We start from the raw sequence: 25,762 nt of genomic DNA on the forward strand, positions 1-25,762 counted from the left end.
AAGCACTGAGGGACTAAAGGCCATATTTTCCTTAGTAGATGACAGCCTGACAGCTTTCACCGCGCACAGGACCAGAGTGAGAGTTTGCATCATACCCAGGATGTGTGAGTGGTGGCTCCAAGGCTCCTATGGGAGAAAAACAATAGTCAGAAATACAGCCAGGGGAAGGAAATGGCACAAAGAGGGCAAAATATCGACATTTCTAGTGGGAATTGGGATAAACTTGGGAAGATATCTTACCTCATTTTCCCTCAGCCAAGAAAGTTGGCCAGTCCTCTCCTAATACCTCCTGCCAAGCCTCCACATAAATAGTTCCCTTCCAGATCACTTCTAATGCCCTAGGATGTTCATATAGTCATGAAACTAAAATGGCTGGGGCATTTGGCCCAAGCTGTCCCACAAACACAAGGTCTGGAACAGATTCTACCTTTAGAAGAAGAAAATATTACTCTGAATGACTGAATTTTTATGTACCCCCCACACTTAGATTGAAAAGAAAGCATTGTGGTGAAAATGGATACACGGAGGGTCAGAGTTCTTCATTAGGAGTGAGTATTGGATAATGATGAGAATGAAGTAACCAGCCCAATGTATTTGCAATTAGTTGGTTCAGGAATCAGAAGGACCTATTGTGGGCTTTAGCTAAATGGGTAAGGGGCATTAAGGAATATACTCCTGAAATCATTGTTTCACTATATGCTAACTAATATGGATGTAAATTTTAAAAAATAAAAAAATAAAAAAAGGGAGTCCTCTACAGGCTGTCTTTTGGAGCTTTGTGAGCAAGAGGCCCTCATTCTACCTCAAGAAAGGGAGTGAAACCTTTGGCTTTTGGTGTGTTTCTGCCCATCCAATCATTAGATCAGGGCAGGGGTGATTCTTGGAATGAAGTTTGTGCTTCCATCTGATGACCAGGTGGTGGGAAAAAGGTCTTGGTGCACTATTTCCTTAAAAGGCATTTTGTATACTGATCACGTCCTGGAGCATACTGCAAGTGCACAGACTGTCTGCTCCTCAGAATGAGGGGATATCCATCAATTAGGGGTAGGAGTCAATGTAACTACCCATTCTCACAATGACTGTGGCCTGCTAAGCACTGAGCGGTCCAGGCCTGGAGAGTCAGCTGTTCCATGGTATATCAGACTGAGAGCCTTCCATTGGCCAGAACCTGATTGGAAAATCACCTCCAATCCTTGGACACTGGTCATGTATATGTTAGCCCCATGGTCTTGGTGTGTAAAGTGATACTAAGTTGGAAAAGCAGCAATTGGATATGAATGACGATGAGGTGAGTCAAGGTTCTGCATTTCAAATGGGCATGGATCAGATTTAGGAAGGAAATATCGATCTTCCCTTCCTCTTGTCTTAAGGGAGATGGGATCCACCCCTGACTGGTGGCTGGGCCTACCCACAAGCATTCTCCCTAAGCAACTTCAAATACAATAGTGTTTTGGGACAGTCACATATTTCTGACACCAAATTGAGAAGGGCCCAATGTAAAACCTATTTCACCATAACATGGACACCAGCAGACTCCCAACCTGAAAGAGGATATTTCTCCTAGAAACTGGCTTGGAACAGATTCCATGCAGAACCCTATATTTTTTTTCAAAAAGAGCAAAGTTGTGTAAATGGAGACACAGAATTCTAGTGTTCTTTGCTAGAGTTGACATATGGAGAAGTTGAGAATGAAGTACCCAGCAAGTGTCCTATCAACCTGATTGTATACAGAATAAGAAATGCCTGTGGGCTTAGGCAAAGGGAACCCTCTGAAGGAATACACACAGGAGACTTCTCATCAAGAAGCCTGAAGTCTTTCCTTAGACGGCATAGATTTCTGGCTTTGTCCCTCCCAATATTTCTATCAGCTGTCAGAGGCAGCAGTGTTTGAGCTGTAGCTATTAGATGCTGGTGGCCCTTGCTCAGGAGACTGGAACAAGGACTTCTTTCCCTATTCCTGGAAAGGGCTCTTCATGTGCTGGCCCGCTACTGGTTCATACTGCCCATGTGAAAACTATTTGCTTCTGAGCATGAAGGCAACTTAACCCGTCAAGTGAAGCAAGCTGGCTCAGCTTCACCCTCTATTTCAGAGCAAGCCAAGCACCACCCACTCAGAGACTACAGACCACCATTCTTTTGGTATAGCAGAGCCTGATAACTCTCACTCAGCCTAGGACCAGAATGGGAATTCATTACCTACCCCAGGATGCCAGTTGGGTGAGTGAGAGTTCTATGGCTCCTATGTGTGAAAAAAAAATATTTAGCATCACAGCCCTTGGGAAGTAAATGGGTAGAAGGAGGACCAAACATCGACATTCCAAATCGGAATAAGATCAATCTGGAAAGGAGATGTCTCACTACATTTACTCTCAGCCCATAAAGGAGGCCAGCTCTCTCCCACAACCTCTGGCCCAGCATACATACAAACATTCTTCCCTGGGCATCTTCCAATGACCCAGGCCTGTGGATATCCACATACTTCTGAAACAAATTAAGAGGGGTCCCGTTACAAAACCTATTCCACAGTCAAGAGGACTTCACCTGACAATCCACGTGAAAGCAGAGGATATTACTCTGAGAGACTCACTCAGAATGAACCCCAAAGAGAAACTCCTTTGAAAAGATAGCAAATGGTTCAAAATGACAGTTGGCATATAGGAGTTCTTCATTAGAGATGGGAATGGGAGACTGTTGTCAATGAAGTGGCTAGCACAATCTTTTAGCAAATTGATTGTATAAGGAGAAAAAACAGCCATGGCCTTTGGTAAAGGGACCTCTCTCTAGGCCACACCAGAAGCACTGTAATCATGAGGCATCCATTATTCCTTCAAAGAGATAGGAAAAGCCCTGATTTTGGATGTTTTTCCTGTCATGACATCAGCAGATGGGGGCAGCAGAGATGTAGCAGTAGTAGGGATGTGCTCCTGCCTGATAGTCACGTGTTTACCAAACACGTGCAGTCTTGGTGTGGTCTTCACTCAAGAAGCTGGTAGTGTACATAACAATTCCTAGAGGATACTGTGTCTACACAAACCTGATCTTCAGGGTGGAGGGTTCAAAATCAGCTACAGAAGAAGCAAACTGGCTTCCCTTAACTAAGATTATTCCAACTGGCTAAGTACCAGGAGAATGGGCTTTCCTTTGGAATATCAGGCACTAAGCACTCCCAATTGGTTCAGGAACTGACTGGTAAGTTGTCTATGATTCTTGGACCTTGGCTGTGTAAATGACAGTCCCATGATCTTGGATTGTGAATGTTCACATAGGAAAAAAACAACAGTAGTGGAAGGAGTACATGGAGGCCCAAGGTTTTGCCTTTCTATTTGACATGTGCTAAATCCAGGAAGGAGATATCTATCTGCACTTCTTCTTACCCCATGCATGATGCTACCTCCCTCCCCAGACATCATAACTACCCTACATTCAAACATTCTCCTTTGGGCACCTTCAAATGCCCTAAGCCTCTGTATGTCCATATAGTTCTAAAGCCAAATTGAGAAGGGCCCAATGCAAAACCTAGGTCACAGTCACAAGGAAACTACCAGACTCCCAAGTTGGAATCAGAGAATATTACTCTGAGACACTGACTCTGAATGGATTCCATGCAGAATGTGGTTTCATCAAAAGGACAATGGTGTGTAAAGGGAAACCATGGATGGGCAGAAATCATCTAGAGACGTCAATGGGAGAAAGCTGAGAATGAAATATCTAGCATAATCTCCTAGCAGTATGGCTATCTCATGAATAAGAAAAGCCTGTGAACTTAAGCAAAGGGAGCCCCTTACAAGCTACTCGTGGGGGCCCTGTCAACAACAGGCCCACATTCTTCCTGCAGTAGGAGCCTGAAATCCCTGGCTTTGTCTGTCTTTCCAACTTTTCCCATCAGTGGATAGAAACAGCAGTGGTTGAGCTATAGTTGTTGGGTGCTGCTGGCTGTTGTTGCTCAGGTATCTGGAGCCAGAACCTGGTATTGTCTTCCTGGAAAGGGCTATTCTTGCACTCATCAGCTCCTGGAGCATACTGCCCATGTATGAACTGTCTGCTGGTCAAAATTAGGGCATCCCAATCAGCCAGGGGAATGAGGCAAACTGGCTCTCCTTTGCCTTCATTGCACAACTGAAAAGCACCAAGTGCTCAGAGACTAACTGGCAATCTTTATTTTGGATATTTGACACTGGTCACTCTCACTGACCACAAGAACAAAATGAGAACTTCCTGCCTCTTTCTGAGTGCTGGCTGAGTGTTTGAGAGCTCCATGGCTCCTAAGTGTGAACAAAGACCTAGTTAGAAAAAAAACAGTGATGGGTAGGAAATGGCCCCAAGGAGGGCCGATATTCTACATTTCCAGGGGGGATGTAATCAATCTGGAAAGATGATGTCTAACTTAATTTCCACTCACCTCAGAAAAGAGACTAACTCCCATCCAAAACCTCTGGCTCACCATACCCAAAAACATTCTCCACTGGGCACCTTCACATGCCCTAGGCCTCTTGATGTCCATATTTCTCTGAAACAGAATTAAACGGGAGTCCTGTGCAACACCTACCCCATAGTTACAATGACTTCACCAGACTCCCCACTTCCAAGCAAAGGATATTCCTCAGAGAATCCGACTCTGAATGGACCCGAGAGATAACCTCATTTGAAAATTGAGCAAAGTGGGTGAAAATGGATACATTGGAGACCAGTATCCACTCATGAGAGAGGAGAGATGAGAATTAGAGAATGTTGAGAGTGGAGAGATTCTCTTAGAAAGCTGGCTGTCTCAGGCATTGTGTTACAGATGCTTAATGTGCAGTGTAGTTTCAGGCAGTTAAGGACAAAGTTCTTTCCTAGGCTTTATACAGAAGGGTTAATAATACTTTTTACTACATTCATCTAAAATGCTCATTGATAGATGCTTAAGGCAATTCTCAGATCCTGGGTGGCACAGTTGGTTAAGCGTCTGACTCTGGGTTTTGGTCAGGTCATGATCTCACATTGGGCTCTGTGCTGATGGTGCAGAGCCTGCTTGGCATTTTCTCCCCCCCCTTTCTCTGCCTCTCCACCCTGCTCCTCTCTCACTGTCAAAATGCATTAAAAAACTTAAAAAAAGAATACTTTTTGTACATTCATCTAAAATGCTCATTGACAGCTGCTTTAAGCACAGTATAATTCAAGGCAGTAAAGAGAAGGCATTTCTCGGTCACCTAGGTGGTGCAGTTGATTAAGCATCTGACTCTTGATCTCATTTCAGGTCATGATCTCACAGTCTGAGCATTCGATCCCCACATCAGCCTATGTGCTGATGACATTGGGCTCTGTGCTGATGGCATGGAGCCTGCTTGGGATTCTGTCTCTCTTTCTCTCTTCCTCTGCCCCACTTGTGTGCTGTCTCCTCTCTCTTTCTATTTCTCCTTCTCTCTCTCAAAAGAAATAAAATAAAGATGAAGAATTTATCTAATGTTTATAGTGTACATTTAAGGGGCCCTTTTTATTAAATGGTAAGATGTCCATGCAAGTGGCATGACAAACAGTATAGTTTAGGCACTTCAGTACATGGCCATTGTATATTGCTCATATATAGCATTTCAACCAAGTTTCCTATGAGATAAAAGTGAAGGCTAATAAAGAATACTTGAATTACATTGTAGTTTTAGGCAGTTAAACAGAAGGCCCTTTCCCATTGTTCATCCAATGAAATTTAAGAATATTTGTATTTAGGAGACATTTGGAAACCTCATTGAGAACACACGTATTTCAGGTAGTTATACACATAGGCATTTCTTAGTGCTTACCAGGATTTAACCATAACTCTTGCTGGATAAATCCAAGAAGCTAATTCAAAATTGCTTTAAGCACAGTCTATTCTCTCCAATTAAACACAAGAGCATTTTCTAAGGCTAAAAATACAGGGTTTAAACAAAAGTTTACACTACATGTCCATTATAAGTGACACAAAATGTGCATTAACCACCATGTAATTTAAAAATTTTTTAAATGCTTATTTTATTTCTGAGGGAGAGAGAGACAGAGCACAAGCAGGGAAAGGGCAGAGAGAGAGGGAGATAAAGAATCTGAAGCAAGCTCCAGGCTGTCAGCACAGAGCCCGACGCAGGGTTCAAACTCACAAACTGTGAGATCATGGCCTGAGTCAAAGTTGGACGCTTAACCAAATGAGCCACCCAGGCACCCCAAACACTGTAATTTTAGACAGTTAAGAGCAAGGGCATTTCCAGTGACTCTACACGAGGGTCAGAATTTTTATCACTGTGTGGATCTAAAAACTTTTTGATCTAGCTTGAAGCACAGTATAATTAGGCAGAGAAGCACATGGCCATTCCCTTTGCTCCTATAGTGTTCCAACAAAAGCTCTTATGAGACTTATGTGAAAGACTACTTGAAGCAGACCAGATAGTTTTAGGCAGTGAAAAACATGGTCATTTCCTACTGCTAACAGAGAGTGCTTCAACAAGAGACCTATGATATGTATATGATGGCTACATGACAGATTCTGTAAGCACAACAGAGTTTCAAACACTTAAGCCCAAGGCCCCTCCTTAGAGTTTACAGAGAGAGGTTAAGAACACTTCTTACTTCATTTTTCTGAAACACTAATTAACATCTGCTTTAAGCACAGTGCAATTTCAGGCTCTTAGGATCACAGCTGTTGGAAAAATGTCTAAGTGGTCACTCAAGACCCTTCCAGCATAGTGTTCTTTTGGGCCATGAAGCATAAAGCCCTTCCATCCTATGTATACAAAGAAGTTTAGGAAGACTTACTACTACATGAACTTAAAAGTTAATGGTATCCTCATTGAACACACAACTTTTCAGGCAGTTAAGCCTGAAAGTAGGCATTCCATACTTCTTATACAGAATTATTTAAGCACCCTACTTACTGGAAAAATCAAAGAAGTTAACTCAAAGATGCTTCAGGTACAGTGTTGTTTCTGGCAGTTAAACACATGGCCTTTAGATATATATTTACACAGAAACAGACATGGAGACTTAGAGAAAGTGAGAAGACAGAGAAATTTATCCCAAATGAAAGAACAGGACAAGGGCACAGCCACAGATGTAAGTGAAACAGATATAAATGACACCCAATGGGGAAAGAAAGAGTGACAAATCAAGAAATAGTCTCTAAATTACGGAGAACAAACTAATGGTTGCCAGAGAGGAAGGGATGGAGGTATGAGTTAAATATTTGTTGGGGATGAGGTAGTGCACTTATGGGGATCACTGTGGATGTTTATGGAATTGTCACTCTATTGTACACTTGAAACTAATATAACACTGTATTTTAACTAAATGGGATTTGAATAATAATGAATAAGGAAAAATATTTTTAAAGAGGGAAATGAAAGCCATTGAACACAGTGTGGTTTTAGGCAGTGAAGCATATGGCCATTCCTCTTTCTTATATACAATGTTTCAAAAAAATGTTCCAGTGAGATGTATGTGAAAAGCTACCAGTAAGACGATTTCAGTGGTAAGAAGTTTTAGGCAATTAAGCAGTAGGCCTTTCCCTAGTTTGTATACACAGGAGTAAGGACCGCCTCTTCTTATATTGACCTAAAATGCTAACTGAATTTGAGCACACTACGGATTCAGGAAGTTAAAGCCATGCCAAATTCTCTAGTCCTTTCCTATAAGCACTTGTTTTCTGTGTAAGAGGCCTATGCAAGCCACTGGAAATACAACCTTTACTTTTAGGAAGATAAACACATGGCCATTACCCTCTTGCAAATATGGAGTATTTAAACAAATTGTCCTATTACATGTACTTGAAATGCTACATGAAAGCCCTTTGAAGAACACTGTAATTTTAAGCAGTAAAGCACTTGGTCATTTCCTATTCCTCATGTAGAGTGTTTCACTGAATTTATTTGCATATATTGAAAGTCATTAGTCATTCTTGAAACAGGGTAGTTTTAAGCCATTAAGTGTTCCAGAAAGGAACTTAAGAACGATTGGTACTTTTTGTATTTTAAAAAAAATATTTGGAAATTTTACTAAGCACATGGCTGTTTTAGGCAGTTAAGCACCTGTGATTATTTAGAAGGATTCAAGCACACTTCTTATTGGATGAATCTAAGAAGCTAATGCAAAGATGCTTTAACCACAATGTTGTTTGTGGCAATTAAGTACATGGCCATTCCCTTTTGATAATAAAGATATTTTAAACAAAGTACCCAACTAGATGCATGTGAAGAGCCAAATAAAAGATGTATTAAGCACAGCCTAGTAGGCAAATATGGTCCCTTTCATAGCATGTATACAAAAAGTTTAAGAACACTTCTAATTATATGTTTTTAAATGTATTTGAAATCCCCATTTAGAACACTGCTATTTCACGCAGTTCAGCACATGGCCATTCCCTGGTGCTGGGTGTAATCACACTTCACACTGGATGTTTACAAGAAACTAATTTAAGAAAAGCATTTTTATGGGAATTAAGAACACGGACATTCACTCATGCAAATATAGAGGATTTAAACACAAGTTCCTACAAGATATACACTGAAAGCTCCAGGAAGGATATATTATCACAGTGTACTTGGGGGCACCTAATGCTAGGCCATTTCCTGGTGCTTCTACACAAGAGTTTAAGAACACTTCTGACTACATATCCCCAAGAGTCTTTCTAAAACACTTTTAGAGCAAAGTGTGCTTTTCAGCGGTAAAGCACAAGTGTCTACACAGAGAGGTTGTGGGGAAAGTGTTACTGTATATGTCTATGAGGGACAAAAAAATATCACTTAAAACACAGTGATGCTTTGACCCTTAAGCACGAGGCCTTTTGCTATGGCTAATATAGATTATTTTTAAAGGTTTTTATTTAAATTCCAGTGAGCTATCATAAACTGTAATATTAGTTTCAGGCATAGAATTTGGTAATTCCACCCTTACATGCAATACCCGTTGCACACCACAAAGTGTACTCTTTAATCCCCACGCCCTATATAACCAATCATGCCACTGTTTCCCCTTTGTAACCATCAGTTTGTTCTCTATAGTTAAGAGTATGTTTCTTGGTTTGCCACTCTTTTTTCCCCATGATCATTTGTTTTGGATCTTACATTCCACATATGAGTGAAATCATATGGTATAAGCCTTCCTCTGACTTGTTTCACTTAGCATTATACTCTTTAGCTCCATCCACATCATTGCAAAGGACAAGATTTCATTCTTTTTCATGGATAAGTAATATTCCATTGTGTATATATATCACATCTCTATCCATTCCTCTGTCAATGGACACTTGAACCCTTTCCATAATTGCCTATTGTTCATAATGCTGCTAAAAACATTGGGGTGCCTGCATTCCTTCCAGTTGGCATTTTTGTACCCTTTGGGTAAATACCTAGTAGTGCAATTGCTGGAACATAAGGTAATTTTACTTTTTAAAAGGTAATTTCTTTTAATTAATTTGAGAGAGCAAGAGAGGGGGAGGGGAAGAGAGAGAGAGAGGGAGAGAGAATCCCAAGCAAGCTCCATACTGCCAGTGCAGAGCCCAACATGGCTCAATATATCATGACTGTGATATCCTGACCTGAATGGATAGCAAGAGTCAGATGTGTAACTGAGAAATCCAGGTGCTCCAGGCCAGTCCTATTTTTTAACATGGGAAGAAACTTCATACTGTTTTCCAGAGTGGCTGCACCAGTTTTCATTCCCAACAATGTAAGAGGGTTTCCCTTTCTCCACGTCCTTGCCAGCACCTGTTTTTTTTGTGCTGTTAATAGCCCTCTGACAGGTGTGAGGTGATAGCTCATTGTAAGTTTGATTTGTATTTCTCTGATGGTGAGTGATGTTGAGCATCTTTTCATATATCTTTGGGGAAATTTTAACCTTGTGTGTTCCCCTGGGTGCTCCTTTCCCTTCACCACTTTCCCCAGTGAGGGGTCCCTCTCCTCTGTAGCACCCTTGATCACTTTCTCCCCCAAACCACCTCTCTTCACTTCCTACTTTCTTTGATGTGGCTTCTTTTCACCCCGTAGTTGTGGAATTTGTTCTGCCAGTTTTTAGGTTTCTTTCTGGAGTATTTAGAATGATTTGTTAGTTTTCTATGTTCAGGGGGCAAGCAAGAATATACTGCTGCCATACTAGCTCTCCCAACACACGTTAATAAAGAGTGTTCAACAAACTTCTTATGAGATGTATGCAAAAGGCTACATAAAGACACTTGAACAGTGTAGTTTCAGGCCGTTAACCACAAGTAGGTGTGTGCAGAGTCTGGTGTGTGTGTTGGGGGTATTTTTATGGTATGTGTAGTATAGGTTTGGAGAGCTTGTGGCTGAATTCATTTTCCTGTTCTGTATGTGTGGTATGTGTGGTTTGTGTCTGTGCATGGCATTTGTGTGGTGTGTGTGGTGTGTATAGTGTGTCAGTGGTTTATAGGTGTTGTGTGTGTCTTTGTGTGGGCTGCAAGTGTGCCATATGTTTTGTGATTGTGCTATATGTGTCGAGTGTATGTTCCATGTGTAATGTATGTTTGTGTATGGTCTTTGTATGGTGTGTGTGTTGTGTATGTGGTGCATGTGTGGTTTTATTGTGTGACATATGGGTGGGGTTTGTGTAATTTAAGTGTGGTGTGTCTGGTGTGCGTGGTGTCTGTATGTCATATATATATGGATTATCATGGTGTGTTTCTTTTATATGTGGTGCCTGTGGTGCCTATGTGTTGTGTGTGATACATGTTTGGTGTGCATGTGATGTATATGTGGAGTGTGATTGGGTGATATATGTGTGGGGTGTAGGGGTGTGTGTGTGTGTTGTATGTGTATTTTATGTAATAAATAGTTTGGGGTACATATCTACGTGGTGTGTATGTGGTGAATGGGTGATATGTTTGTGTCTAATTGTGTGTCATGTGAGGTATGTGTTTGTAGTATATGTGTTCTGTGTGTTAGGTGTAGGTGTGTGGTATATGTGTTGTTTGTGTCTACATGTGCACTGTGTGTGGTATATGTGTAGTTTATGTGTGGAGGAGGTGGCATGTCTCTTATTTATATGCGGTGTGTGTTTGGTGTGTGGTGTATATATGTGGAGTGTGTTTGTGTTGTATATGTGTGACTATTTGGTTATTATGCATTGTTAATGTGTTGAGTGTGGTAATACTGTTAGGGTATAACTGGGTGTGGGGGCATGTGTGATTTGGGTTGGACTTATTTGTGGTATATGCATGGTGTGTGTGTGGTGGATATGTGGTGCATATGGTGTGCATCATGTATGTATGATGTACATGTGTATGTAGTATTCATGTGGCTAATGTGATGTGCGATGTGTGTGGTATGTGCAAGGTGTGGGTGTCTGTTAGAAGTGTCTTGAGTGTGGTCATGTGTGATGTTTTTTTCATAAACGTTTTGTGTTTGTGTGTTGTGTATTTCTGTATTGTGATATGTGTGATATATGTGGTGTTTGTGTGTAATTCGTGTGTTGTGTGTGTTTCATGTATTATATGTGTGTGTTATATTTGTTTTGTGTATGTGGTGTATACATGATGTTTTTTTGATAAGTGCATGTGGTGTATGTTGGTGTGTGTTGGTATATCTGTGGTGAGTGTGCACGTGTGTGGTGTACTTTGGTAGCTATGTATATGGTGAGTGTGAGCTGTTGTGTTGAATGTGTGCTGTGAGTATGGTGTATGTGTAGAATTTGTGGGTTGACTATTCTGTGTGTGGGGCATGTGTGCTGTGTGGTATATGTGTGGTGTGTACGTCTCACTTTTCATTAGTTTTACTTGTGGTGTTTGTGGAAGTGTATATGTGAAGAATTTGTGAAGTATCTGTTTTGTGTGTGTTGGTGGTATATTTGTGGCATGCTCTGTGTGTGTGTGTGGTATGTGTGCTTTGTGTCTCTGCTGTGCATGCTGCATGTGTGTTGTGTTTATGTGGTTATGTGTGGTATATGTTATGTGTGTGGGGTGTATGTATGGTATGTATGTTTGCTTGGTATTTTTGTGATGAGTGTGGTATTAATGTGGTGTATGGGTGTGGAGTATGTGTGAGGTGTGTGTGTGAGGTGTGTGTGTTATATGTGTCATTAGTGCTTGTGTATGTGTGGTATGTAATGTGTGTGGTGGTAAGTGCATTATTTCCATGTGCTGTATGTGTTGTGAAGTGTGTGTGAGTGTGTGTCTTTGATATAGGCATGGTGCATGTGTTATGTGTGTGTGATGTGTGTGCAGTGAGGGTGGTATTTGTGGTATTTGTGAGATACATTCCCTGTCATATATGTGTAGTGTCTGAGTGACAAAAGGAGTGGAGTTTGTGTGTGCAGCATCTGTCTTGTGTATCTATGTGGTGTGTGTGGTGTATGGGTCATGAATCTGTGCTTGCAGTATATGTTGGCATATTGTGTTTCTTAGGTTGTGTGTGTATATGAGGTATATGTTTTGTGTGTGTGGGGTATTTGTGAGGTGTGTGTGTGTGTGTGTGATATGTGTTTGATATGTGTGAGTATGGCATATGGGCATCAAGGGTGGTGTGTGTATTGTAAATATTTAATGTGTGTGTGGTATGTGTGGTGTGTTTTTGATGTGTGGAATATGTGTGGTTGAATGGGTGTAATGTGTGTGTTGTATCCATTGTTTTCAGTGTGTGTGGCATATATGTGGTGTGCATGTGGTGTGCATGTGTGGAGTACAGGTGTTGTATATGTGTGGACTACGTATAGTGTAAGTGTACAATGTGTTTGTGTGGCATGTGTGTGTGGTATGTGTGGTTTGTCTCTGGTGTGTGAGTTGCATGTGCGATGAGTGTGAGAGATGTATGTGTATTTGTGTGTGCTGTATATTATGTATGTGGTGTATATTTGATGTGTGTGTTTGCTTGGTATTTTTGTGACGGGTGTGGTGTTTATGTGGTGTGTGGGTGTGGGATGTGTACTGTATGTATTGTTAGTGCTTGTGTATGTATGACATTCATTGTGTGGGGTGATGTGTGTGGTGAGAACATTATTTCCATGTGCTTTATGGGTTGTGCAGTGTGTGTGTGTGATATAGGTGTGGTGCATGTATTATGTGTGTGTGATATGTGTGCCATAAGGTTATTGTGTGGTATTTGTGACATACATATGTGATTTCCCTGCTATGCATGTGTGGTGTTTGAGTGGCGAATGGAGTAGAATTTGTGTGTGCCACATCTGTGTTGTGTATCTGTGTGGTGTGTGTGGTGTATGGGTCATTTAGGTATATGTGTGTTGTGTGTGTGGTATATGCATGTCATGTGTGTGTTGTGTGTGACATGTGTGGTGTTTATGGTGTATATGAGGTGCATGCATGCTATCCCTGTGTGTGTGTACTATGCTTTTGGTTAATAGCTGGTCTAGGCTTTGTGTGTGGTATACACATGGATGCAATGTATGTGTGATGTGTTTTGTGTGTCTCTAATGTGTTGTGTGTGTTATGAGTGTGGTGCGTATGGTGAGTATGTGGTGTATGTACATTTTGTGTGTTGTGTGGTGGGCATGTGGGTAATATATGCATGGTCTATGTGTGGTGTCCTTGTGGTGTAGGTGTGGTGTTGGGTGGTTATGGGTAGTTTGTGGTGGCAAATATGTGTGGAAGGTTGTGTGGAATATGTGGTGAATGTGGTTTGTATGTCATGTGTGTGGTATGTGTAGTGTGTGTATGTGTTATATATGGTATGTGTGGTATCTGTATGGTGAGGACTGGTGCATGGGATGTATGTGTGTGTGGTAGATGTGTCATATGTGTGTAATGAAATTGTGGTGCATGTGGTATGTGTGGTGTAAGTGTTGCATGCCTTTTGGGTGTGTGGCGTGTGTTTCTGAAATCGGTGTATTGTATGTGTAATGGGATATGTGGTGTGGATTGTGAAAGTGTGAAAGATGTGGTGTGTGTGGTATCTGCTTGGCTTGTGTGCCCATGGTATCTGTGTGTTGTGTGTGTGTATTGTATTTTATAAGTGCAGTGTGTGTTGCATGTGTTGCATGCGGGTGTGTTGTCTACGTGAGGTTTGTGTGCAGTGTGTGTGGACTATGTGTGTGCAGTGTTACAAGGTATGTGGGTTCAGGCTGTGTGTGTGACATATATGTGGTGTGTGCATTGTAAAAGTTTTATGTGTGTAGAGTGCATGTGTGTGATACATGTGTTGTGTATGAATAGTGTAGCTAGGTGGTGTTTGGTGCGTGTATCATATGTGTGAGTGTTGTATATGTGTGGTGTGTGTGTGTGGTGTTTGTGTGGGGTAGTATATGTGTAGAATAGCTGTGGTGTGTCTGTGGTGTCTGTGTGGGGACTGTTTTGTGGCAGTCTTGGTTGTTTTACAGGATATGTATTGTGTTTGTGTGGTATATGTGCAGTTTGTGTGTGTGATAAATGTGTGGTCTGTATGTGGAGTGTGTAGTATATATCTGTTGCTGTGTGTAGGTTATAAATGGGGTGGGCTTTTGGCATATGTGGATTGTTCTGTGTGTGTACATTGAGTGTGGCATATATATGATAATGGTGGTTGTCTCCATGATATGTATTTGATTTCTGTTTTGTGGGGTTGTTTCTTGTGTTTCTGGTTTGTGGTGTGTGTGGTGAGTAAATACATTCTCTGTGATGTATGGTGTATGTGTTGTGTTTCTGATGTGTGTAACTGGTGTGCATGTGGTGTATTGGTCAAGTGTGGGTTACGCTATGTGTATTTATTTTTGTCTGTGTGGGCATGGTTTAGTGCATGTGTCATGTGTGTGTATCCCCGGTGTGTGAATGGTATATGGGTGGTGTGTGTTTTATATGGGTGGTGTGGAAGTGCTGTACATATTGTGAGTTGATGTGCATGTGTTAGAAGTGTGTGGTATATTTTTCTCATGGATGTGTGGTATGTGTCACTGTGTGTGGTGTATGTATCATGTGAGTGCTTTCCGTGAGGCATGGGTGTGTGTTCACAGTACGTGTTTGAGGAGTGTGGTGAGTTTTGTGTGTATGTGTGGTGTGTGTCTGATGTGCATGTGGTGTGTGTCTGTGTTTGGAATGAGTGCTGTTGTGTGGTATACATGGGATGTATGTGCTCTCTGGAGTGTCTTTGGTACGTTGGGGTGTGTGTGTGGTACATGTGTGGTGTGTGTGTGCATTATGTGTTGTGAGTGTGGTATAACTGTGGAGTATGTGTGTGGAATAATGGTGTTTGTGGTGTATGTGTGGTGTGTTTGTGTACATTCTATGTGTTTTGCATGTGTAGTGTATATATGTGGATCTATGGACATATGTGGTTATTGTGTGGTGTGTGTGTGTGTGTACGTTGTAAGTATAGGTTATTGTGTCATGAATGTGTGGTGTTTTTGTGGTATCTCTGTGTGTTGTAAACGAGTTGTATTTGAGGTGTGAACTGTGTATGTGTGTGTGTGTGTCCAATGAGTGCTGTACATGCGTTAAGGGTGTGACATGTGCTGTGTGTGTGGTATATGTGTGGTGTGCTGTGGTATATAAGCAGCATGTATGTTTTGGCTTTGTGACGTGTGGTGTGTGAAGGTAAACTATGTGGTGTGTGTGTGGTTTGTGCATGGTGTAAAGGTTCTTTGGTTTTGTGTGTGTGGAATGTGTCTGTATGAAATAGACATGTGTGTGCATGTGCTGAGGTATATGTATGACACATGCGGTGTATGTTTTGTGTGTGGTAAGGTTGTGCATGTTTTACATGTGGTGTGAGTGTGTTGTATGTGTGTTGTGCCTGTGGGATATCTCTAGTTTGGTGTGTGTGTGGTGTGTGGGAGTATTTGGTATGTGTAAGGTATGTGTGGTATGTGTTTGGAGCAGTTGTGATATATGTGCTTTTGTGTGTTTTGTATTATGATCTGTGGGGTATATATGTGGTGTGTGTGTGTGTGGTTATGGCATTTGTGTGGCTTGTGTGGAGCATGTGTGGTGTGTCAGTGGTATATGGGTGGTCTATGTGTGCCTTACATATGGTAGATGAGATAATGTATATTTCTGGTGTGTTTGTTCTCCACTTGTGGTGTGTGTTCATGTGGTATTTGTGTGACCCACGTGTTGTTGATGTTTGTTATGCATATTTGCTGGTGTGAAGTGTGTATAATATACATGTGGTGTGCATTTGGTGTGTGTAGGTGGTGTTTGTGTGTTATATATCTCGTGAATTTTTGGTATCTATGTGGTATGTTTGTTGTATATGTGCTATGTGTGCTCTGTTTCTGGTTTGTATGTGTTATGATTGGTGAGGGTGTGGTATATTGTGGATTATGTGTGTGATATATATTGGTGTTTTATATATATTGTGTTTCTGGTATATGTATGGCATGCCTGTGTGTATGTGCTCTCTGTGTGATGTGCATCAGTGAGAGTGTGTGTATTATATGTGTGATATATACAGGATGTATGTTTGGTATGTGAGGTGTGTGTGTGTCTCTGTGGTATATATGTGATATATGAGAGCTATGTCTGGTTTTTGATTGGTGTATGTGTGTTTCTGTGTGACATATGTATGGTTTGGGCATTGCATGTGTGGTGTGTGTGTGGTATATATGGAGTATCTATGGTGTGTGTAGTGTACATGTTGTAGAGTTGTGGTGGGTGTGCAGTGAGGTGTATGTACCATGTGTGTGTAACTTATGTGTTTTGTGTGTTTCCTGTGCATGTACTTTGTGTGTTTAGTATAATTGACATGAGCTACTGTGTATGTGTCTTTTATATGCAGAATATGTGTGGTGTGGGTGTTGCATATTTGTGTTGTTTATGTGTAGAGTGTGGGATATGTGCGACAGTTTGTGGTGTTTGTGTGTTTTCTTTGTGACGTGTGTAAAATACGTTTGTGGCAGTATGCAGCATATGGTTGGTGGGATAGAGAAGAAGTAATGTAGGTGTGGGTTGTGAAGTGTTTTGTGGTGTGCATGGTGTGTATTAGGTGGTATTTTCTGGTATACATGTGGGATGTATACAGTGAATGTGGGTTGTCTCTGTGTGTGTATTACAGGTGTTTTAAGTCTGTGACATGTGGGAGTATGTGGGCCACCAAAAAGACGCTAGAACTGATATAGGCATTCAGCAAAGTTACAGGATACAAACTCCTTGTACAGAAATCAGTTGCATTTCTATACACCAATAATAAAGCAACAGAAAGAGAAATCAAGAAATTGATCCCATTTACCGAGAACCATAGAATTCCTAGGAATAAACCTAACCAAGGATGTAAAAGATCTGTATGCTGAACACTAAAAAACTCATGAAGGAAATTGACAAAGACAAAAGAAATGGAAAAACATTCATTCTCATGGATTGGAAAAACAAATATTGTTAAAATGTCATTACTACCCAAAGCAATCTACACATTCAATGCAATAACAACCAAGATTGCACTTGCATTATTTTCAAAGTTTGAACAAACTGTCCTGAAATATTTATGGGACCAAAAAAGGACCCCAAATAGCCAAAGTAATGTTGAAAAATAAACCCAAAGCGGGAGGCATCATAACTCCAGATTTTAGCCTCTAATACAAAGCCCTAATCATCAAGATAGTATGGTATTGGCACAAAAATAGACACATAAACTAATGGAATAGAATAGAGAACCCAGAATTGGACCCACAAATATATGGCCAACTAATCTTTGACAAAGCAGGAGAGAATATCCAATGGAAAAAAGACAGTCTCTTTAGCAAATGGTGCTGGGAGAACTGGACAGCAACATGCAGAAGAATGAAGCTCTACCACTTTTTACACCATTCACAAAAAATAAAATGGATGAAAGACCTAAATGTGAGACAGGAAACCATCAAAAGCCTAGCAGAGAAAACAGGCAGCAACCTCTTTGACCTCAGCTGCAGCAACTTCTTACTCAACAAATCTCCAAAGGCAAGGGAATTATAAGCAAAAATGAACTATTGGGACCTCATCAAGATAAAAAGCTTCTGCACTGCAAAGGAAACAATCAAGAAAACTAAAAGGCACTGATGGAACGGGAAAAGATATTTGCAAGTCACATTTCAGATAAAGGTCTAGTATCCAGAATCTATAAAGAATCACCAAACTCCACACCCGAAAAGCAAATAACCCAGGAAAGAAATGGGGAGAAGACATGAATAGACACTTTTCCAAAAAAGCCAGCAGACACATAAAAAGATGCTCAATGTCACTTATCATCAGGGAAATACAAACCAAAACCACACTAAGACACCACCTCACACCAGTCAGAGTGGCTAACATGAACAAATCAGGAGACTATAGATGCTGGCGAGGATGTGGAGAAATGGGAGCCCCTTTGCACTGTCGGTGGAAATGCAAACTGGTGCAGCCACTCTGGAAAACAGTGTGGAGGTTCCTCAAGAAATTAAAAATAGAAGTACCCTATGACCCAGAAATGGCACTGCTAGGAACCTACCCAAGGGATACAGGAGTGCTGATGCATAAGGGCCCTTGTACCGCAATGTTTATAGCAGCACTTTCAACAATAGCCAAATTATGGAAACAGCCTAAATGTCCATCAACTGATGAATGGATAAAGAAGATGTGGTTTATATATACAATGGAATACTACTTGGCAATGAGAAAGACTGAAACCTGGCCATTTGGAGCAATGTGGATGGAACTGGAGGGTTTTATGGTAAGTGAAACAAGTCAGGCAGAGAAAGACAGATACCATATGTTTTCACCCATATGTGGATCTTGAGAAAATTAGCAGAAGACCATGGGGGAGGGAAAGGGGAGGGAGGCAAACCACAAGAGACTCTTAAGGACTGAGAACAAATTAAGGGTTGATGGGGGTTGGGGGAGAGGTGAACGTGGGTGATGGGCATGGAGGAGGGCCCCTAGTGGGATGAGCACTGGGTGATGTATGGAAAACAATTTGCCAATCAATTATATTTTAGAAAATGAATAAATTAAATAAATAATTATTAAAAGAAAAAATAAAATAGACTGTAACAAGAGATGAAGAAAGGCATTATATCATAATTAAGTGGTCTGTTCACCAAGAAGACAACTCTTGTAAACATTTATGCTCCAAATGTGAAAGCATGAAAATATATAAATCAGTTAATCACAAACATCAAGAAACTCATTGGTAATAATACCATAATAGGAGACTTCACCCCACTTACACAATGGACAGATCATCTAATCAGAAAATCAACAAGGAAACAATGGCTTTGAATATCACACTGGACCACATGGACTTAATATATTCAGAACATTTCATCCTAAAGCAGCAGAATGTGCTTTCTTCTCCAGTGCACATAGAATGCTCTCCAGAATTGACCACATTCGAGGACAAAAATCAACCCTCAACAAGTACAAAAAGTTCGAGATCATACCATGCATGTTTTCAGACCACAACAGTATGAAACTCAAAATCAACCACAAAAAAAAACAATTTGGAAAGGTGACAAATACTTGGAGACTAAAGAACATCCAACTAAAGAATGAATGGGCTAACCAAAAAGTTAAAGGGGAAATAAAAAAGTTCATGGAAGCCAATGAAAATGATAACACCACAACCCAAAACCTCTTGGACACAGCAAAGGCATCAGAAGAGGAAATTATATAGCAATCCTGGCCTTCCTAAGAAGGAAGAAAGGTCTCCAGTATACAACTTAACCTTACACCTTAAAGAGCTGGAAAGACCACAGAAAATGAACCCCAAACCAGCAGAAGACAGGTTGCTGTATACGAATGTATACGAATAATAAAGATTAGAACAGAAATTAATGCTATTGAAACAAAAAAAAAAGGCAGAAGAATTAAATGAAACCAGAAGCTGGTTCTTTGAAAGAATTAAATCGACAAACCACTAGCCAGTTTGATCACAAAGAAAAAGGAAAGGATCCAAATAAATAAAATCAAGAATGAAAAAGGAGAGATCACAACCAACACAGCAGAAAATAAAACAATAATGAGAGAAATTTATGAGCAATTATATGCCAATCAAATGTGCAAGCTGGAAGAAATGGACAAATTCCTAGAAACATATACATTACCAAAACTGAAACATGAAGAAATACAAAATTTGAACAGACCCATAACCAGTAAGGAAATCTAATTATTAATCAAAAATCTCCCAAAAAACAAGAGTCCAGGGCCTGATGGCTTTCCAAGGGAATTCTACCAAACATGTAAGGAAGAGTTAACACCTATTCTCTTGAATCTGTTCCAAAAAATAGAAATGGATAGAAAACTTCCAAATTCTTTCTATGAAGCCAGCATTACCTTGATTCCAAAACCAGACAAAGACCCCACTAAAAAGGAGAACTATAGACCAATTTCCCCGATGAACATGGATGCAAAAATCCTCAACATGATATTAGCCAACTGGCTCCAACAATACATTAAAGGAATTATTCACCATGACGAAGTGGGCTTTGTACCTGGGATGCAGGGCTGGTTCAATATCTGCAGAACAATCAATTGTGATTCATCACATCCTTAAAAGAAAGGATAAGAACCATATTATCCTGCCAATAAATGCAGAGAAAACATTTGGCGAAACACAGCATCCTTTCTTGATAAAAACCCTTAAGAAAGTAGGGATAGAAGGATCATACCTGGAGACGATAAAAGCCATATAAAAGCGACCCAACGCTAATATCATCCTCAATGGGGAAAAACTGAGAGCTCTCCCCCTAAGGTCATGAACAAGACATGGATATCCACTCTCACCACTGTTATTCAACATAGTAATGGAAGTCTTAGACTTTGCAATCAGACAACACAAAGAATTAAAAGGCATCCAAAGCGTCCAGGAGGAGGTCATACTTTGACTCTTTGCAGATGACATGATATTTGATATGGAAAACCCAAAAGATTCCACCAAAATACTGCTAGAACTGATTCATGAATTCAGCAAAGTTGCAGGATATAAAATCAATGCACAGAAATCGGTTGCATTGGTATACAGCAACCAAGAAGCAACAGAAAGAGAAATCAAGGAATCGATCCCATTATCAGCTGCACAAAAAAAACCATAAAATACCTAGGAATACATCTAACCAAAGAGGTGAACATCTATATGCTGAAAACTATACAAAGCTTATGAAAGAAATTTAAGAAGACACACAAAAAAAGGAAAAATATTCCATGCTCCTGGATAGGAAGAACAAATATTGTTAAAATGTCAATACTACCCAAAGCAATCTACATATTCAATGCAATCCCTATCAAAATAACACCAGAAATCTTCACAAAACTAGAAAAAATAATCCTAAAATTTATTTGGAGCTAAAAAAGACCCCGAATAGCTAAAGCAGTCTTGAAAAAGAAAATCAAAGCAGGAGGCATCACAATCCCAGACTTCAAGCTACACTACAAAGCTGTAACCATCAAAACAGCACGGTACTGGCACAAGAACAGACACTCAGATCAATGGAACAGAATAGAGAAGTCAGAAATGGACCCACAAACGTATGGCCAACTAATCTTGGACAAAGCAGGAAAGACTATCCAATGGAATAAAGACAATGTCTTCAGTAAGTGGTTCTGGGAAAACTGGACAGTGACATGCAGAAGAATGAACATGGACCACTTTCTTACACCATACACAAAAATAAAATCAAAATGAATGAAAGACCTCAATGTAAGACAGGAGGCCATCAAAATCCTCGAGGAGAAAGCAGGCAAAAAACTCTTTGATCTTGCCCGCAGCAACTTCTTACTCAACATGTCTCTGGAGGCAAGGGGAAAAAAAGCAAAATGAACTATTGGGACCTCATCATAATAAAAAGCTTCTGCACAATGAAGGAAACAATCAGCAAAACTAAAAGGTAACCGACTGAATGGGAGAAGATATTTGCAAATAACGAATCAGATAAAGGGTAGGTACCAAAATCTATAAAGAACTTATCAAAATCAACATCCCAAAACAAATAATTTAGTGAAGAAATGGGCGACAGACATGAATAGACACTTCTCCAAAGAAGACATCCAGATGGCCAACCAACACATGAAAAAATGCTCCACATCACTCATCATCAGGGAAATACAAATCAAAACCACAATGAGATACCAACTTACACCTGTCAGAATGGCTAACATTAACAACTCAGGCAACAACAGATGTTGGCGAGGACGTGGAGAAAGAGGATCTCTTTTGCATTGTTGGTAGCAATGAAAGCTGGTGCAGCCACTCTGGAAAACAGTTTGGAGGTCCCTCAAGAAACTAAAAATAGATCTACCCTAAAACCCAGCAATTGCACTACTAGACATTTATCCATGGGATAGAGGTGGGCTGTTTCAAAGGAACACATGCACCCCTATGTTTTTAGCAGCAGTATCAACAATAGCCAAAGTATGGAGAGAGCCCAAATGTCCATCGAAGGCTGGATGGATAAAGAAGAAGTGGTATATATATACACAATGGACTATTATTTACTAATCAAAAAGAATGAAATCTTGCCATTTGCAACTATGTGGATGTAACTGGAGGGTATAATGCTAAGTGAAATTAGTCAGAAAAGACAAAAATCATATGACTTCACTAATATGAGAACGTTAAGAGACAAAACAGATGAACATAAGGGAAGGGAAACAAAGGTAATATAAAAACAGGAGGGGGGCAAAACAAGAGACTCATAAATATGGAGAAAAAACTGAGGGTTGCTGGAGGGGTTGTGGGAGGGGGGATGGGCTAAATGGGTAAGGGGCATTAAGGAATCTACTGAAAGCATTGCTTCACTATATACTAATTTGGATGTAAATTTCATTTTATTTATTTTTTCTTTATTTTTTTCAATATATGAAGTTTATTGTCAAATTGGTTTCCATACAACACCCAGTGCTCACCCAAAAGGTGCCCTCCTCAATACCCATCCCCCACCCTCCCATCCCTCCCACCCCCATCAACCCTCAGTTTGTTCTCAGTTTTTAACAGTCTCTTATGCTTTGGCTCTCTTCCACTCTAACCTCTTTTTTTTTCCTTCCCCTCCCCCATGGGTTTCTGTTAAGTATCTCAGGATCCACTTAAGAGTGAAAACATATGGTATCTGTCTTTCTCTGTATGGCTTATTTCACTTAACATCACACTCTCCTCTTCCATCCACGTTGCTACAAAGGGCCATATTTCATTCTTTCTCATTGTCACGTAGTACTCCATTGTGTATATAAACCACAATTTATTTATCCATTCATCAGTTGATGGAAATTTAGGCTCTTTCCATAATTTGGCTATTGTTGACAGTGCTGCTATAAACATTGGGGTACAAGTGTCCCAATGCATCAGTATTCCTGTATCCCTTGGGTAAATTCCTAGCAGTGTTATTGTTGAGTCATAGGGTAGGTCTATTTTTAATTTTTTGAGGAACCTCCACAGTGTTTTCCAGAGCGGTTGTACCAATTTGCACTCCCACCAACAGTGCAAGAGGGTTCCCATTTCTCCACATCCTCGCCAGCATCTATAGTCTCCTGATTTGTTCACTTTGGCCACTCTGACTGGCATGAGGTGATATCTGAGTGTGGTTTTGATTTGTATTTCCCTGATGAGGAGCGACGTTGAGCATCTTTTCATGTGCCTGTTGGCCATTTGGATGTCTTCTTTAGAGAAGTGTCTATTCATGTTTTCTGCCCATTTCTTTGCTGGGTTATTTGTTTTTCGGGTGTGGAGTTTGGTGAGCTCTTTATTGATTTTGGATATTAGCCGTTTGTCTGATATGTCATTTGCAAATATCTTTTCCCATTCAATTTGTTTCCTTTTAGTTTTGTTGGTTGTTTCCTTTGTTATGCAGAAGCTTTTTATCTTCATAAGGTCCCAGTAGTTCATTTTTGCTTTTAATTCCCTTGGCTTTGGGGAGGTGTCAAGTAAGAAATTGCTACAGCTGAGGTCAGAGAGGTCTTTTCCTGCTTTCTCCTCTAGGGTTTGGTTTCCTGTCTCACATTCAGGTCCTTTATCCATTTTGAGTTTATTTTTGTGAATGGTGTGAGAAACTGGTTTAGTTTCAATCTTCTGCATGTTGCTGTCCAGTTCTCCCAGCACCATTTGTTAAAGAGACTGTCTTTTTTCCATTTGATGTTCTTTCCTGCTTTGTCAAAGATTAGGTGGCCATACGTTTGTGGGTCTAGTTCTGGGGTTTCTATTCTATTCCATTGGTCTATGTGTCTGTTTTTGTGCCAATACCATGCTGTCCTGATGATGACAGCTTTGTAGTAGAGGCTAAAGTCTGGGATTGTGATGCCTCTTGCTTTGTTCTTCAAAATTACTTTGGCTATTCGGGGCCTTTTGTGGTTCCATATGAATTTTAGGATGGCTTGTTCTAGTTTCGAGAAGAATGCTGGTGCAATTTTGAATGGGGTGGCATTGAATGTGTAGATAGCTTTGGGTAGTAATGACATTTTGACAATATTTATTCTTCCAATCCATGAGCAGGGAATGTCTTTCCATTTCTTTATATCTTCTTCAATTACCTGCATAAGCTTTCTATAGTTTTCATCATACAGATCTTGTACATCTTTGGTTAGATTTATTCCTAGGTATTTTATGCTTCTTGGTGCAATTGTGAATGGGATCAGTTTCTTTGTCTTTCTGTTGCTTCATTGTTAGTGTATAAGAATACAACTGATTTCTGTACATTGATTTTGTATCCTGCAACTTTGCTGAATTCATGTATCAGTTCTAGCAGAGTTTTGGTGGAGTGTATGGGATTTTCCATGTATAGTATCATGTCATCTGCAAAAAGTGAAAGCTTGACTTCATCTTTGCCAATTTTGATGCCTTTGATTTCCTTTTGTTGTCTGATTACTGTTGCCAGAACTTCCAACACTATGTTAAACAACAGCGTTGAGAGTGGGCATCCCTGTCGTGTTCCTGATCTCAGGGGAAAAGCTCTCAGTTTTTCCCCGTTGAGGATGATGTTAGCTGTGGGCTTTTCATAAATGGCTTTTATGATGTTTAAGTGTGTTCCTTCTATCCCGACTTTCTCAAGGGTTTTTATTAAGGGTGCTGAATTTTGTCAAAGGTCTTTTCTTCATCGATTGACAGGATCATATGGTTCTTATTTCTTATTAATGTGATGTATCACCTTGATTGATTTGCGAATGTTGAACCATCCCTGCATCCCAGGAATGAATCCCACTTGATCATGGTGAATAAATCTTTTTTTTTTTTTTTTTAATTTTTTTTTTTCAACGCTTTTATTATTTATTTTTGGGACAGAGAGAGACAGAGCATGAACGGCGGAGGGGCAGAGAGAGAGGGAGACACAGAATCGGAAACAGGCTCCAGGCTCCGAGCCATCAGCCCAGAGCCTGACGCGGGGCTCGAACTCACGGACCGCGAGATCGTGACCTGGCTGAAGTCGGACGCTCAACCGACTGCGCCACCCAGGCGCCCCTGAATAAATCTTTTTATATGCTGTTGAATTCAATTTGCTTGTATCTTATTGAGAATTTTTCCATCCATATTCATCATGGATATTGGCCTGTAGTTCTCTTTTTTTACTGGGTCTCTGTCTGGTTTAGGAATCTAAGTAATCCTGGCTTCATAGAATGAGTCTGGAAGTTTTCCTTCCCTTTCTATTTTTTTGGAACAGCTTGAGAAGGATAGGTATTATCTCTGCTTTAAACGTCTGGTAGAACTCCCCTGGGAAGCCTTGTGGTCCTGGACTCTTATTTTTGGGAGATTTTTGATATCCAATTCAATTTCTTTGCTGGTTATGGGTCTGTTCAAGGTTTCTATTTCCTCCTGATTGAGTTTTCAAAGAGTGTGGGTGTTTAGGAATTTGTCCATTTCTTCCAAGTTGTCCAATTTGTTGGCATATAATTTTTCATAGTATTTCCTGATAATTGTTTTTTTTCTCTGAGGGATTGGTTGTAATAATTCCATTATCATTC

This window comes from Neofelis nebulosa, chromosome 10 (genome assembly GCF_028018385.1).
Source record: "Neofelis nebulosa isolate mNeoNeb1 chromosome 10, mNeoNeb1.pri, whole genome shotgun sequence".
In the NCBI taxonomy this organism is placed as follows: Eukaryota; Metazoa; Chordata; class Mammalia; order Carnivora; family Felidae; genus Neofelis; species Neofelis nebulosa.